The 16,413-nt window shown below is 40.1% G+C and overlaps 1 non-coding gene across 1 annotated transcript; it reads left to right on the top strand.

The window, feature by feature from the left end:
* Positions 1 to 8,543: 8,543 nt before the first annotated feature.
* On the top strand, positions 8,544 to 8,650 carry LOC141615992 (small nucleolar RNA R71). The gene has a single exon (XR_012530373.1). It is a non-coding gene; the product is annotated as a small nucleolar RNA R71 (small nucleolar RNA).
* Positions 8,651 to 16,413: the final 7,763 nt, after the last annotated feature.

Here is a 16,413-nt window from a genome sequence, read left to right as displayed (position 1 = left end):
AATCACTAGTGATTTTCTTGAGGCCTACTCTTTCCATTTCGATCTACAATCATCTTCACAACAAGAGCATTCCTTGGCTTCTTCTTCGGGCGGTCGACTCGGAATCCAACTTCTTCTTCTTCTTCTTCGGTCAAGTATTTTTGGTTCTCTTTCGCCACTTTGCGGATGTTGTAGTCAATCGGCTAATGCTTTCTCAATTTCTCGCGCTCTTCCGAGGGCCTAGCCTTGACCCAATATAAATGAGAATCTGACACCCATAATGAACCAACTGGGATAGGCATAAACCACATGTTCCTTTGGGTCCAACGCTAATCCCATTCACGGCAGGTCTCAGAAGTATGTGCCAAAGCAACTTGCAGAATAGTATCAAGCTTAGGGATTTTCTGTCTCATGCCAACCTGCCTTATTAGCCTCTCCAGAAAAATGTGGACCATGAACACCAAACCTGGAATGCGAATAGATCGAGTAGGATCAAGAGATGTTATTCCTGTCAACGCCCTGAGGTGCCACCAAGGGACAATCCATCTAATCAGCGGAGGCCGTTCGTTCTTTAGTTTGTTCTCCTAGTAGTTGCAAATTCGAGTAAAATCAACCATGTATAGCCTTGTCCTCATCACGATCGATCGTGATCGATAACCAAGTACATCAACTGGGGGATCGATCAATCGTAGCCTGTCCATCAGCCAAATCTACAAAAGGAAACAAGTATCAATGTCCCATCTCACCAAAAAAAAAAAACGAAAAAAAGAACGCGAAAATTAAGAAAAGGAAGAAGAAGGGAGCATTTTACCTGTAAAATGATAGGACTTCCAATATACGGGAGCCCGCGGTTTGTATTTCGGTTGTCCAACCCCAAGATAGTCTCTCCTAATACCAAGTAAGCTGGGCTCTTGCGAAGTTCCATTTGCTCGATAATACCCAAAAACCGCTGGTCACCCCTCATTTCCGCATCAACATGGCCCAATAAGACAGAGCAATGAAGAAGGAAAAATCCAAAAGCTCTGCGCCTCGCAGCATAAGAAATAGAAGGGTCCTTCCTATCTATGAAACGGTCCACAAAGTCAAATATCCGTACACCTTTAGAGGCTACAAGACAATCCACCTCAATTTTGGTCAATCCTAGAAGGTCCCTAAATTTATTCTCATATCCTTGGTAACAATTGGTAAGGCCGGAAGATTTTCTATATCCCACCCTTCAGTTGCTGCAAATTCTTCGGAAAAAGGACAAGATTTACCTCCAGTAAAGGCGAAAACATGATAATTCGGGTTCCAATATTCAAGACAAGCATCAAGAAATAGTCTTACCACTTTAACTTGTTTTAAACTAATGATTGATAAAAAAATACCCATGTCATGCTTCTCCGTGTTCGAAAACTCAATGGTCCATTCTTTGAGTCAGGATTCAAAAGTATCCATTTTTTTGGAAATATGTTTTGGGAGACTTATTATATTTGATGAGCCACGAAGTAATAAAGGGAAGAATTGTGAGAATAGAAGCTAACACGAGGCGTCTATTTATACTATTCGGCCTTTTCAAAATCGCTCAGGAAGAAACCACCCGGGGAGATAATGCAGCAAATGTTGCGCCCTTTGGAAGAACCACAGCTCTTGTTGCGCCTCTTCCCCGGCTTAGTTTCCTACTAATTCTGAGAGGATCTTTCCTTTTCCGGTTTTGGTTTGTCTTTCTTATTACTATAGGAATATATTTGGTAAAATACAGAAATTTTATTTCCTTGCCAAATTTTTTACTCTAATTTCGTTGCGAAATCCTATTTCGACACGGGTTCGCTTTTCAAGACGATAACAACATTTCGCATTTCGTCACATGCACACTTGCCCATTTTTTTTTATTTTTTTTTTTTTGGGGAAACATTTCGCTCCCTCACTTTTTCTTTTCTGTCAACATTTTCCAAACTTACCCTTTTTTCTTTTCATTTTTTTAGGGGGAAGCACTCCCGCTGTCCGTCGCGCATCGAGTCGTTTGTCGAGTCTTTTTTGCTAGCTAATAGGGCACTTCTTTTTTTCTTTATTTATTTTTATTTCTACATTTTCGACTTGATCAAAGTTGCATTTTGTGTTGTTTAGGTCAACGTTTTTTTTATGCTACGCATGGTCTATATGAATATCGGCAGCATAACGACGTAAACCGTTAAAATGCCAAATCTGATTCCAAACTAACCTACAGGTACCGATAGATTTTACACCCAGTAGCAGAAAATGGCTCACAGGCCATCATATATACACAACAAAGCATTCATATGTTCAAAAAAATTCGAGCTCATGCCCAAAAGCAGAACAAATGTACAAAAATACAAGTCTAGCTGTAACGGTCAGCCAAACGGCCCCTCAACTCTGCCACCATTGCCTTAAGCATGGCTGATACCCGTCGTTGTGAGTACCAAAGATAATATTTATAATCTCCTATTAAGACTAACCTAGGCTAGTGGTAACAGGGTCGATCCGCAAGGAGGCAGTTGTAAACTTTAGTTGTTCTATGATCAGTCTAAGGTAACTATTATGGGGGCTGGTTGAATTGGTCTATAACTAATAACAATAAGAAGAAAATAAACTAAAGACGTGGATTAAACAGATAAAAGAAAGGTACTAGGATGGTCGGGTCATTACAGCTTCGGCGGCAGCAAACTAAGTCGGTCTGAATTAAACACAAGTAAGGCGGGAAATAAGAGGTCCTCTCGGTCCACTCCTAACAGATAGCATCTCTCGATCTCGCTATAGGTCCCTAATGTCACTAATACCGACTTTCGTCTGAAAAAGCGACTAATGGTCTAAACTATACCTATCTTTCGATCTCAAAGACAGTTTAGTCGAATTAATTGACGGTCACATAACCTACCCTACCTTTCGGTCTAATGGGTCAGTCACAAAAGGGGTATCTAACTGGTCGCATGCATTCAACTCGTCAGATACAAGATTAAAAACAATTAAAACGAAGATAACCTTACAAGGTCAGTCGATCGACCAACTATGTCAGTCGATCGACTGACACGCGCGTTCAGTCCGTGTCTAATCTATTGCCGCCTAGCCATAAATCGCCTACATCCTAGCACAAGCTATTTAGCTACTCATGGTGAATGTAAAAACAACAATAAGACTAATGACAATTATGGAATTCATGTTTGATGTAAATAACAATAATAATGAAGCGATAATTGGCTTTGGGAAACGCTAACTGTCAATTCTATACTAATAAAAGCAATAAACGGAAATAGGGCAGAATGAATACCGAAAATTCAGAGGAAGATTAAGATTAAGAACTGAAAGATCCGATGCAAAAGTCGATATATCAAACCCTAATTGCGAAATAAGCTAAATTATTATGATGAGAAACTTAAAATAAAAACTTTTTGTAAAATCTCCCCCCTAAGCTAGATATGTGTATGTTACGTTATATAGGAATAACAACGCAACAACTTATTCCAAAACCTAAAACTTCACGGGCTTTCTAAATCTCGTCTGGAGTCGAAGTCTGGTCGATCGATCGACTACTCAAGTGGTCGATCGTTGCTCCTCAAAGAATGATAGCTTCGGGATCCGATAGGTGGTCGATCGACCAAAGATGCTAGTCGATCGACCGGATTAGCTGCTACTTGACTTCTTTAAACTCGTGGATTCGTCTTTCGGGCCTTGGATTGCGCACCAAGCTTGTTCCTTAAGCAGTTCCTTTACGTCATTTGCAATGCAGCTTACTCGGGGATGGATTCGGCTTGATTTCCCGCTAAATTCTCCACATTTCTGCAATAAAGTACAAAAGCACGAAAGTAGAGGAAAATAGGGAAATATGGGCATAAATAGCACAATGAAGCTCTGAAATGCGTGTAAAAAGGGATGTAAAACATCATATAAATGACACGCATCAAATCTCCCCAAACCAAACCTTGCTTGTCCCCAAGCAAGAACTAGACTCGATCTAATGACCTAATGGAACGAGTTCAAACTCAGAGCGAAATGCAAACTGTAAGGCCTAAACCAATTTAATGCACAACCAACAATCAACTAGTAATGCGAATCATGCAAACGAATTATAAAGTCGTCAAAAAGCTCGAACCGTTGACTATAAAGACTTATCAAATTGGACTCTCACGGGTCGCTCAAATCACTCAATTAAGCACAGGTGATATATTTGTAAGATAGAAAGAATTAATATTGTAGTGACCCTCACCTAACTACGACCTATGAAAACATGCCAGCAATAAATTATGAAGACGACCTCTATGACCGTACATACGCATTCCAACCAAACAGATGACCATTGACACATGCCGAGGTATAATTATGGAAATGTGAGGTATGGGTAAGAAGAGGCAAAACATATTATGGTAAAGTGGAGGTACAGGTGATCAAGCTAGTACCAAAACGGAACCAAAGGTCAACATCCAACTTCTTGCTCATAATCGAACGAAACGGTGCTATAGCAAGCACAAAACTCACAATCTCCAAACTAATAAATCAAAAAACTCCCCATAGGATATAAATGAAACATAGGAGCAAAAATCGCCAAAAGATAAGGATTAAATTATGCGAATTGATTTCTTCCTCGGATATTCAGTCGATCGACCAAAGGGAGCAGTTGATCGACTTCTATGAACAGTACAGAACCTCTTTTTCCATTTCTTTTTCGAATCATTTTTTTTTTCATTTTCATTTTCTTTCTTTTTCTTTCTTTCCTTCTTTATTTCATTTCCCAACCATCATCTCAACAGAGCATATGCCACCAAAAATGAGTAACAAATCCCGAAAACACAGACTACTAGCTTGACAAAGGACAGGCTAAATGTAGGATGTAGTAAGTAGGACAAAAAGGATATTTTTGGCATAGTGAAGCTTATGGGTAAAATGAGAAAAGGAAACCTCTACCACATGTGTCAACTAACCACAAACCGAATGCATACAGGTATTAAGTAGATCAAATTCATAATTATGCAAATTAAGGAAACATGTCTCATAAGGAGTACTACTCACATTCCTAGATGAACTGGTCATGAATGACACCAGTTATAAGCTCTAAAAACTCAGAATATATGATGTAGCTTGCCAATTATAAAAGTCAAGTCTCAGGCTCAGCAATTAATTAACGAAAACTCGTAGATATGCACTTACGATTCTACTAATAACATGTAAGTCAAGCAAGGCTCAGGCAAAACAAATGCAAATGCTAAATCATCATAGAAATACTACCGTTCCGACTCGACCTATATGCTAAAATAAACATGCATTTTATGGAAATTTTTGAAATTTTTTTTTTTTGAATTTTTGTATATATAAGAGAAATGAAATAAAACAATGCAAAACAAAATTAAACGTGAATGCAAACAAATGAAATGCGACGAAACAAAATTAAACGTGAATGCAAACAAATGAAATGCGACGAAACAAAATTAAACGTGAATGCAAACAAATGAAATGCGACGCAAAACCCTTCCCCAAGCCAAATCGCACAATGTCCCCATTGTGCAAAATCATGTAATGAAGAAAAAATGGGAAACGGGAGTTTGCGAGAAAGAGGGAAATAAAAACATAATGACATAAAGTAAAGATTTGGGAACTCACAAGACTTTAAGTTAAAGCAAAGGAAACCTCCCCAAACCGGCGTGAGCTAGGAGGTTTCAAAGAACTGCTTGATGCTACCAATAAGAACCTGAAAAACAATCAAAACCACGCATAAGACGGAAGAAAGCAATTTTGGAACGTAAAAATTGTGCATAAATGAGACAAAAGAAGAAATAGACAATTCGACGGAAAATAAAGTGGAGTAGAACACTCCCTTAAATCCGCATATCGACCAAACACAGCAGGGGAGAGGTCGTGAAAGAATGTAGCAGCAGCAGCAGTCGATCGACCTACAGGGGTAGTCGATCGACCAGATGGTCGTGAACAGTAGCTCCTGTAACCCGCAACTCAGTCGATCGACCACTGATACCAGTCGATCGACTGAAAACACTGCTGCAGTGTCTTATTTCTTCGTAATTGCTCAATGATTCGAGCTAATAAGCTCTAAATACCTGCAAATGCACAATAGTACGCGCCTAAAATTGCGCAAAACCCAGAACGAAGTCTAAAGTACTTAAAAATCCTAAGCAAACAAAATAAAAGCGAAGTTTTCGCGCACACAAAAGCAATAAAAATAGTTCGAAAGCAATAAAATGAAGTTTATAACGAAATTGATCAACTAATAGTTGATCAAAAAGGACCAAGGGATGGCCCACTTCGTCGGCCACGGCTACTAGAGGTAGCCTCAATGGTGCTCATCTCATCAGTTGCACCTTTCTCAGCTTCAACAGTCGGAGAGTTCAGCTGATCAGCTTCGTCATCTCCCCAATCAAGGACTTCCTCGGAATCGTCGGACTCCAAATCTGCCCATCTCACTTTGACGGGCTCATCTTCCACTTCCTCGTCAGTCCCATAACTTAGGCATCCAAGACCTCCTCTCGAAACGATAGGCTCTGTCGCAGCTGGAGCATCCAGCGGCTCTTCCTTCCCCAAACCAGCTCCAGCATTATCTAAAACAACAAAGTCTTCCTCCTTTTTGCTCCCAATCTGGGGCGGAGGGGTTAATACAGCAGTAGTAATAGGGACGGTCGGTTCAGGAAGCACAAAGTACGATCTCTTTTCAGAGACCGTATTACAAGTAACAGGCCACATGGCATCCTTCTTTTTAGCAGGTTGGGCAAAAACGATAGAATGTTTCCCAACCTTGAAGGTCAATGTTCCTAAACCGACGTCAATAATTGCACCGGCGGTGTGCGAAACGGCCTACCCAAAATGATGGGAATATGGTCATCCTCAGGCATGTCAATGACAACGAAGTCAACAGGGAAGAAAAACTTCCCTATCTGGACGGGTATGTCCTCTAGGACTCCTATAGGCTCGACCGCAGATCGGTCAGCCATCTGAACTGTCATCTCAGTAATCGCAAACCGGGTCAACTTGAGTCTCCTAGCTAAACTCAAGGGCATGACACTTATACTGGCCCCTAAGTCACACAATGCCTTCTCAATTGAGAAGGTACCTACTTTGCAAGGGACAGAAAAGCTACCCGGGTCCTCTAACTTAAGGGGCGCAGTGTGAGACAGATAAGAACAAGACTCCTTTGTAAGTGCGACAGTGTGCACTGTTTCAAGTGACCGCTTTTTTGACAACAATTGCTTCATAAATTTAGTGTAAGCGGGTACTTGGTTAACTAACTCGAGGAAGGGGACTTGCACATTAAGACTACGGATAACTTTCTCAAACTTATTGAAAGATACCTGTTCTTTGGTCGGCACGAGTCTCTCCGGATATGGGGCTGTAAGGAGCACCTTAGCCCTCTCTTCTAATTCGCGCGCGCCGGCGTCCTTGGACTTTGGCTGAAAGTCCGTCACCTTCTCTTTGTTGAAGCTAGACCCTTCCTCAGACCGTCTCAAATGAGACCCATTGACCGTCATTGGATCGAACTTGAGCCGGGATCGACCCATCAAGACTGGATGCCGCCCTAAGATCTTCGGGATCGTGGTACCCCGAAACAAGTGGTCTCGTAAATTATTTGGCATTAAAGGACGAGACTCTTCAATATCAGCGATGAAAGTGGTCGATCGACCACCTTCCTCGATCGATCGATGGAATGCACGCGATTCGAAGCTCGTAACTCGTAACTCGTCGATCGACTAGGGATATCGATCGATCGATCGAGATTCTGTGACGCCTTTTTCTTTGAATTGTTCGTTGAAGCTTTCTCTTTGCTTGTTTCTGGCTTATCTTTCCCAACAGCATCCTCAACCATAGCAGGACCGTCAAGGGTGGACCCGCTCCTCAATGTGATGGCATTTAGGGTCTCCTTTTGTTCGGGTTGAGTGGGTAAGTGCCCGGGAGCTCGAGTGTTATTCTTCGGCCAATTGAGCAATTTGGCTCTCTAATAGCTTCATCCCGGCCTCTCTTGCTTGGGACTCCTTTAGCAACAGATTCTTAAGCTCGCAAACTCGGAATTTTGAGATTGTTGTTGTTGCGGCACATAAGGAGGCTTCGACATCGTTGTTGCTTTTGATGAGGAGGCACATATGGCTCTCTTTGTGGTGGAGGTTGAGTTGGGTTTTGAACATTCTGGCTTCTCCAACTCAGGTTCGGATGTGGTGGCTCGTAGTAGGTGTTTGTCTGCCTATAGTGTTGAAAGGCAGCACATGATTCAAAAGGACTAGGGCAGTTTTTCGAGACATGGCCCTCAACTCCACACCTTTCACAGACGAAGGGACCGTCCGCACAAAGCATTGACTTGGTACATCCCACCTTTAGATGCTCCCCAGCTCATACTTGTCGAATCTCGCGGTAAGAGCCTCAAGTGCAAAGAACAGAGGAGGATTCAGCAGCTCTCCTCTCGGTTCCCTCTCGAATTCCCATACTCGGCCTTGTGGGTAGCTAGATCGTCAATGATCTTCCACCCTTTGGTTGCTCCTAAATTTTCAGCAAATCTCCCATTGGTGCAAAGCATCCAAAATGGCCCTCGATCGTCGTACAACCCATTGTAGAAATGATTGCACAAACTCCACTTAGCAAACCCATGGTGCGGTATGGTTCGCACCAACTTCTTGAATCGGACCCATGCCTCATGGAAATTTTCATCTGGCCCTTGTTTAAAGCCCGTGATCTGAGCTCTAATGGCGATCGTCCTTGAAGCAGAAAAGTACTTCTTGTAGAACGCCAATGCCAATGTATTCCAGTCAGTAATCTCCAAGGCAGCTCGGTCCAGATCTCTATACCATTCCCTTGCAAAGCATCGCGAAGGAGAAGATAAACATAGTTTCCTTGATCGGTCCGGGTCACGCCCGGTGGTGGGGGAATGGAGCGGAGAGTCAATGAAGGTCTCCATATGTTTAGTGCATCTTCATTTGCAGCTCCCCGAACCGATTTCTCTCTACCATAGTGATGTAGGCGAGGCTTTGGTTCGAACTTTCGGCCTCCCCGTAGTTCGAACCCTTTGTATAAGTTCGCGGCCGTCGGCTCAGAAAAACTAGCTATACTCGCTTCCTCGGCCATGACTGAAAATTCTGGAGAAGTAACTGTCTCTACTGAAGATGTAGAAACGGGTGAAGATGGTGGATTCTCCTCGAACAGATCGTTCTCGTAAAAGCTAGAATGAGAACTGGGCTCTTCCAGCTGTTGTTCCTGAAATAATCTCCTCTTAACGTGCAAAGACCTTTCAATCTCTGGATCAAACGGCAGTAATGGACCACCCTGAGACCTGCGCATAAGAGGAAACTACAACAAAATATAAGAACAGTTTAAGGAACGGATGTTCCTTAAACTAAGAAATACTAAAAATAAAGACAACTAAAATTAGGACTATTGCCTCCCCGGCAACGGCGCCAAAATTTGATACCCGTCGTTGTGAGTACCAAAGATAATATTTATAATCTCCTATTAAGACTAACCTAGGCTAGTGGTAAGTATGTGGTCGATCCGCAAGGAGGCGTTGTAAACTTTAGTTGTTCTATGATCGATCTAAGGTAACTATTATGGGGGTTGGTTGAATTGGTCTATAACTAATAACAATAAGAAGAAAATAAACTAAAGACGTGGATTAAACAGATAAAAGAAAGGTACTAGGATGGTCGGGTCATTACGACTTGGCGGCGGCAAAGAAACTAAGTCGGTCTGAATTAAACACAAGTAAGGCGGGAAATAAGAGGTCCTCTCGGTCCACTCCTAACGAATAGCATCTCTCGATCTCGCTATAGGTCCCTAATGTCACTAATACGACTTTCGTCTCCGAAAAGCGACTAATGGTCTAAACTATACCTATCTTTCGATCTCAAAGAGTTTAGTCGAATTAATTGACGGTCACATAACCTACCCTACCTTTCGGTCTAATGGGTCGATCACAAAAGGGGTATCTAACGGTCGCATGCATTCAACTCGTCGAGATACAAGATTAAAAACAATTAAAACGAAGATAACCTTACAAGGTCAGTCGATCGACCAACTATGTCGATCGATCGACGACACTGTCAAACGTTCGATCCGTGTCTAATCTATTGCCGCCTAGCCATAAATCGCCTACATCCTAGCACAAGCTATTTAGCTACTCATGGTGAATGTAAAAACAACAATAAGACTAATGACAATTATGGAATTCATGTTTGATGTAAATAACAATAATAATGAAGCGATAATTGGCTTTGGGGAACGCTAACTATCAATTCTATACTAATAAAAGCAATAAACGGAAATAGGGCAGAATGAATACCGAAAATTCAGAGGAAGATTAAGATTAAGAACTGAAAGATCCGATGCAAAAGTCGATATATCAAACCCTAATTGCGAAATAAGCTAAATTATTATGATGAGAAACTTAAAATAAAAACTTTTTGTAAAATCTCCCCCCTAAGCTAGATATGTGTATGTTACGTTATATAGGAATAACAACGCAACAACTTATTCCAAAACCTAAAACTTCACGGGCTTTCTAAATCTCGTCTGGAGTCGAAGTCTGGTCGATCGACTACTCAGGCTGGTCGATCGATCGATTGCTCCTCAAAGAATGTAGCTTCTGGGATCCGATAGGTGGTCGATCGACCAAAGATGCTAGTCGATCGACCGGATTAGCTGCTACTTGACTTCTTTAAACTCGTGGATTCGTCTTTCGGGCCTTGGATTGCGCACCAAGCTTGTTCCTTAAGCAGTTCCTTTACGTCATTTGCAATGCAGCTTACTCGGGGATGGATTCGGCTTGATTTCCCGCTAAATTCTCCACATTTCTACAATAAAGTACAAAAGCACGAAAGTAGAGGAAAATAGGGAAATATGGGCATAAATAGCACAATGAAGCTCTGAAATGCGTGTAAAAAGGGATGTAAAACATCATATAAATGACACGCATCAATGGCAATGTCAGCATCTCGAACCTCCATCTCACTTGAAAGGTGGGCCTTCTCCTCGCGTGACTCGTTTAGCTCACGCTCCTACTGAAAGGAAGAGAAAGCTGATAAATACAAGTACTCCGAAAGTACTTCAAATGTTCATGCATATTAAGAAAGGAAAAAAGGGAGGTTCATACCTGTCGACTCGGGCCACCTTAAAGAGCCTCCACAGCCGTCGATCGTAGCTAGTTGGCCATTCTCCAGAGCTCCGTATGCCTCGACGGTGCCACCTATATTTCAATAATAAAACAAAGATTAAAACCGTATTCCTACACGATCATTTCAAAAGAAGAAAAGACAACCTAAACTGGGGGCTTACCCTCCACAGGACGTCCTGCCACTCGTCGAGTCCAGCCTCTGTCACCGACTCAGAAAAAGACGGAATCTCAACCAGCACCGTCGTACCAACCGGCCCTGGGTGCTCTAGCGTTTGAGGACAAACTGGGGGCTCGATGCCCGCCACCTCAATCTCCTGCCAAGTCAAAATTATCATTTCCAAGCTGTATTTGAATTCGTCATTTTAAATAGTTAAAAAGAAGGTATACATACCGCGATCGGTTAGTACGCTAGTCTCCTCCGCACAAATTCTGAGTACTCAAGCTCGGGAAGGAAAAGAGCGTCGCCGCTCGCTCCTGCGAGGTTAGCCGTCCTTTCAGACTCTGAAGGCTCCCCTAAATTGAAAGATCATAGATCCATATTAGACTCTCTAATAAAATTAATTTATCTCATAAATTGTTGTTTATGTGATCTATGTAACATGCATGCTAATATGAAAGCATAAAAAGAAAGTATAAGGAAAAACAATTTCCTTACATTGATTATATGGTAAAATGGGCACAAACTAGTTCTCCTTACTAGTTTGTTCTTGAGCTAAAATGATGTGGATGATCCCCCTTGAAAAACCTTCAACTAGAAAGTCTCCTTCAAGTTGCACCCAAGAACTAACCCAAAAATAATAACAAGTTTGTACTAGTAACTTGTTAATATTGCTCCCTTGATAAATATTAGTAATATCACTAACTTATCTTAATAATATTAATAATGAATACTAGTGATGAATTATTGTAGAGAGATGGAGTGAAATGTTCACATGCAAAAGATGGTAGAGTGTAAGAATGAAGTAGTGTAGAAATGTGAACAAATATATGGAGTGTAAAAGGGGGAAAAGTGGCGGGTGGTGGAGTCCTCAAGTGGACAATTTTTTTGTCTTATAATTTTATCTTACATCACATGCAAAATCTAGTATAAGATATATATTATGGTAGTATACAAAATAAGGTAAAATGATTATGTGAGTAATCATCCACTACACTTATTTTACACGGTCCACTTGACCATATACGGGTCCATGTTGGGTTTTTTTTGTCGCACAAATCCGTGTAATTATCATTTTAAACATCGTATCATGTTTAAATACTTCCATAATTAATTCGTCCAATTCACTCCGTAAATATACGTGTACCACTACACATATTATTTACGTACTAATATTAATCACATTAATCAATTAGTACAATTTTAGTAAATTAACAGTTAATTAACTAAAACCCGTTTCCCAAAACTTATTATTTAATTATCGCATAATTAAATAATAACCGCCGCTCCTCGAGTTCGCAACTCGAAATCACTCTAAAAATAATCGACTAACCTCTTAGTCTATAAATCAAGGGACTAAACAAATTGTATCTCATACAATTAATCAGTTATCAATTGGGGTTCGTTCCTTTAGGTGTGACCGAAAGGGGTCAGTTGATCACCACCGTCTCACGACAATAACGTCAAACTCTAGTCAACCAACCGTTATCGATTTACGTTAATCAACTGACGAGGATCAAATAATTAAATATCTGATGATATTCTATTAATGAGATTTATTATGTTAACGCACTATTGTGGAGGACACTAACTCCAACATAAACATCATCCTTGAAGGATTGATGGAAACCACAAAAGCGTCATGGAGGCACTGTCGAGCCAACCGCTCACCCAGGTACCACACTTGTCCCATTGGCGTCGCCAGAAGCAGCCTACTCGAACTCCTAGGTCGGAGAACGTCGGCTACGAAAGCGGGAGCACCAGTGTAGTCCTCCCAAGGTCTCCGCACCCACTGAAAACGATACCAGGGGTCATTCTGTAATACCCCGTATTTTGATAAGTATTTATAAGAATATTTTATGTAATTCGAGTAATTACTTTAAAAGGTATTTGTAATAATAATTGCAATACAGACGGAATAATATAATAAAATAATGAATGAGTCGGGAATTGGGCTTAGCTAATAATAGAGTGTTGGACAGTGTGTCAATGTTAATTGGACCGAAACTTATTAGTATAGTATGAGTGTGATGGAGATTTTTATCGAGAATTAATAATTAATAATAATAATAATATGGGAAGGTAATATCAATAATCATCATAATAATAATAATGTTATGACAATAATAAGATAATTGGTGAAAATTCTAGTTATGGTAAGATTAATAATATATGATAATAATAATAATAATAATATAATTTGTAATGTAATAATAATAATAATAATGACGACAATTCCTAAAATAATTATAATAAAGTAATCATAATAGTTTCCTAATTGGCCTCACATACTCTCTAATCTTATACTATAAATACCACCTTAAATCTGAGAAATATATCACAAATTAAGAAGAGGAGCTTTAGGAGACGGAAGGAGAAGGAAATAACAAAAACCAATTAATCGACTCAAGGTAATATTTAAGACCATCTTATGTATACACTTTAGCATATTATAACTCGATAACTAGACCACCATATGACTCGAGATTTGGACCTAGAGCAACCTTGGACTGCCGAGATTCTGACCTGACCTTATTTCACCGACGTGGACCTTGCTAGGGTGGTTTTTGGGGTGGCTAAAGGTGGCTTGCGGGTTAGGTCGTGGGTGATTATAGTGGGTAATTGAACCCCTAATTGGCTATGTCGTGACCTGGGTATTGAGGGGTTATGTTAGGGAGGTTGAGTCGACCACTTTGGTGGTGTTGGCGTGGCGGCAGGTGGCGGCTGGTTTTGGTGGTGGCGGTAAACAGGGGAAAGCGGGAAGTGATGTCCTGGCTATGTTGGGGCGGGTAGTGTGGATGCGTTTATGACCTTGAGTGAGGATGGAGGGTACCATTAGAACCGTCGTAGACCAAGGGTAGTAATTGTAGTGGCTGTTTGGTGTGGGAGTGGCTGTAGTGGCCGTGGTGGTGGGTTTTATACACAGTAGAGGCTGGTGTTTGGTTGGTAATGGCGAGTAGAGGAGGGAGTTAGGGCGTGTGAATTTGCAGTGTTGGTGGCGGTTTGGCTGGTTGTTGTTGGTTGTTGGGATGAGTTGGGTTGCAGGCTAGAGCGTGGCAGGATTGGGTAAGGCTGACGGTGGCTAGGTGAGTCGTGTTAAGCGGATTTTTGTGAGGTGTTGATCACGGTTTTAAAACCGTGAATGTGTATGGGTGTGGGGATTGTTTACGTGTTTTGGGGTTCGGGTAGTTGGGTTAGTTGACTTGTTTATTTAAAACGGGTTTTCTTGGGTGACTCGGGATTATATTTGAGTCGGGTTTTTATATCGTAGACCTTTAATAATAATAATTATAATAAGTAATTAGTTTGGATAATTAAATAAACGGAATAAATAAATAAATAATTGAATAATAATTATAATATTTATGTTAGGTGACGATTTTGTGAAGATATAATAATCGGGTTCGGATTGCTTTCATTATTCGGATTCTTGTTAAGCTGCGCCGTTGGAAATTTTCTATTAAGGTAGGATAGCTACTCAATCACTTTAATGTTTACTTGAATGATATTATCTGATTGTATTGGTTGAATTGTTTGGAATTGTGATGGATGATATATGGTTGTTGGTTGGTTGTATTGAGATGATTTGATTTATGACTACCTCAGCTCGTGACTGAGATGATTTGATTATTGACTACCTCAGCTCGTGACTGAGATGATTATATTGATTATTGGATTTCTGAGCTTCGTGTCTGAGATGGTAAGAAATTGCGTTGCTCAATTGTTTGCATTTTCATATCATGAGCACTTGCATTGGATACATCAGAACTGGTTCTGCAGGACCTGTTCTGGGATGATGAGACTACCTCAACTTCGGTTCGGATGATGAGACTACCCCGGCCAGGGATTGGTGGGATGAACTGTTAGGATTCATTAATTCCATTTCTATACATTTCATAAAAATGTGATTATTTAGTTATAAAATAATAACTAGATCTGATGCATGCAAACTAAAACAAGATTAGAGAAGAAATCGTCAATCTTACTTTGGGATTTCGGATCAAAAGGGCACCAACAAATTCACCTATTTGTTAGTTCTTGAGCTTCCTTATAATGGATGAACAAAGGTTCAAATTAGAACCTCTCCCAAAAGCTTATACCCAAGGTGTTACTCTTAATAATTAATAATATTATGAACTAGTAATATTATTAATCTAGCTTAAAAATTTGACCTAAAATATTATTTTTGGTCTCTTGTTCTTCGGCCAAGAGAGGAGAGAAATTGGAGTATTTTCTTTCTTTAACTTCTCTAAGTTTTTGTAGTGAATGAAAAATGAAAAATTACACTAGTGAAAAGTGTTGTAGTGTAGTGTAATTATAGAGCAAAAGCCCTTGGCTTTCTCCTTTCTCTAAAACCGGGTGGGGTGGGTGTTTAGGGCCAATGCATGGCCTTTCCTTCTACCCATAAATTATAGGTATGTAAGACTAGGTTTTTAGTGTGATGATTGCTATTTTAAATAAAATATAAAGCACACTTCAAACCCTAAAACCACCCTACTTTTCGGTACATATCATGTAAAATGGAAAGTCCATTTTACACATTATTTTGTCAATTTGTCAAATGTCACATGTTACTTGTCATGTGAAATTGTAATGTATTTTTAACATATTAAAAATCAACATACTCATAAAATATGTCATATACAAAATCGACTAGTAATTCGTAATTACTTGTACCAAAACGGTTTATCGTATTATAGATTACAACGTCTTGTATTTATAATAAATTATTCATTCAATTTCAATTGTTTCGTAAACAATAATTTTATCTAAGTAATAAAACAATTTGATTACTTAGTCCGTATCTTATTTAATCGAATTACAATAAGACACGTCAATTATACTCACAAAATCGTCCGTCAATTTCAAGCAACTTAATCAACCCGCATCTACATACGATTAATTAAATAATCAATTTCAATTCTTGTATGCCCTATCTATCCTATTGCATAATACAGCTCACCATGACCTAGTAAATGCCCTTTTGTCCTCCTTTCAAGGCACGACCTAGGACAAAAACCAAAGTCACTCGGAAACTGCACCTGCTCAGATAATAGTCTCCAGTCAAAAGAATCGACTCATTAGAACATCTTAGAGATCCCCGCCACGACCAGGCGTCTATTATAGAACTTAGGGACTCTCTAAATGGTCACTGTCCGGCAAAGTGTCACACACTCTGCTTTTGTAATCG

This window comes from Silene latifolia, chromosome 11 (assembly GCF_048544455.1).
Source record: "Silene latifolia isolate original U9 population chromosome 11, ASM4854445v1, whole genome shotgun sequence".
In the NCBI taxonomy this organism is placed as follows: Eukaryota; Viridiplantae; Streptophyta; class Magnoliopsida; order Caryophyllales; family Caryophyllaceae; genus Silene; species Silene latifolia.
Note: the sequence above shows the minus strand (reverse complement) of the source record. Positions and strands in the feature narration are given on the sequence as shown.